We start from the raw sequence: 1,472 nt of genomic DNA, 5'->3' as shown, positions 1-1,472 counted from the left end.
GTTAGTTAAGTGATTAACTAAGTAGTTAATTGTAGTTAATATTTAATCAACAATTTTAAGTGTTAGTGTCTTAACATTGAGAAGTAATCATACATTGGTGAGTGAGTTTAATTAGACAATAATTTAGTCTGAGTCTCTGTGGGAACGAACTAGAAAGTATTCTATATTACTTGCGAACGCGTATACTTGCGTGAATATTAGCGCGTGTTTTCGCCCTAACAAGTTTTTGGCGCCGCTTCTGGGGACTCGGCGTATTTGTTTAGTTTATGTACTTACCATCATTGGTCATTAGGACTCAGTGATTAGGACGTAGTAGTTAATTATTGTTTTCGGTTGTGTTTCAGGTACTTTAGCAAGCGTTTATGCAAACTCGTTCTCGTGCTCGCAAGAGGACTTTAGATACAGCTGAGGAGACAGACGAAGTTCTTGATATTCCGGAGAAGTTAGATTTTGAGGATTCGGATTCAGGAACTGAGCAGAAAGAACCAGTAAACATGGGAGATCGTATTGTTCAAGCTGATCCAGCTCTTATGGATTTTTCTCGGCCTAAAATTGATGACATTCAGTCAAGCATCCTTCATCCGGCTATTCAAGCTAACACCTTTGAAATCAAGCCGGGCACTATTCAGATGGTGCAGAATTCTGTTTCTTTTGGAAGAGCGGCAACTGAAGACCCCAACATGCACATAAGGAATTTTGTCGAGATCTGCAGCACTTTTAAGTACAATGGAGTGACTGATGAGGCTATCAAGTTGAGGCTTTTCCCATTCTCACTAAGGGACAAGGCTAAAGACTGGTTACATTCTGAACCAGCTGGGTCCATCACTACGTGGCAAGATCTTACGCAAAAGTTTCTGGTGAAGTTTTATCCGATGGCAAAGACTGCTGCTATGAGGAGTGCTCTTACTCAGTTTGCGCAGCAACCTACAGAATCTATGTGCGAGGCTTGGGAACGCTACAAGGAAATATTGAGAAAATGTCCACATCATGGAATGCAGGATTGGATGGTGATCACTGGTTTCTATAATGGTTTGGGGGCCCAATCTCGGCCCATGCTCGATGCAGCAGCTGGAGGCGCCTTATGGGCTAAAAGCTATACTGAGGCGTATAATCTTATAGAGACGATGGCTGCAAATGAGCATCAAAACCCAACTCAGAGGATGACGTCAGGCAAGGTAGCAGGTATTCTGGAAGTTGATGCAGCCACCGCTATTGCAGCCCAGCTCCAAGCGCTATCAATGAAGGTTGATTCTCTGGCTACATATGGAGTTAATCAAATAGCTATGGTTTGTGAGCTTTGTGCAGGTTCTCATGCTACGGATCAGTGTTCTCTTGTCAACGAATCTGTTCAGTATGTGAATAACTATCAACGACAACAGCAGCCTGTGCCAGTAACCTATCATCCTAACAACAGAAATCATCCAAATTTCAGCTGGGGAAATAATCAGAATGCTATTCAGCCACCATATCAG

The 1,472-nt window shown here is 42.5% G+C and overlaps 1 non-coding gene across 1 annotated transcript; it reads right to left on the bottom strand.

The window, feature by feature from the left end:
• Nucleotides 1-887: 887 nt before the first annotated feature.
• Nucleotides 888-994, bottom strand: LOC141683859 (small nucleolar RNA R71). The gene has a single exon (XR_012560470.1). It is a non-coding gene; the product is annotated as a small nucleolar RNA R71 (small nucleolar RNA).
• Nucleotides 995-1,472: the final 478 nt, after the last annotated feature.

This window comes from Apium graveolens, chromosome 1 (assembly GCF_009905375.1).
Source record: "Apium graveolens cultivar Ventura chromosome 1, ASM990537v1, whole genome shotgun sequence".
In the NCBI taxonomy this organism is placed as follows: domain Eukaryota; kingdom Viridiplantae; phylum Streptophyta; class Magnoliopsida; order Apiales; family Apiaceae; genus Apium; species Apium graveolens.
Note: the sequence above shows the minus strand (reverse complement) of the source record. Positions and strands in the feature narration are given on the sequence as shown.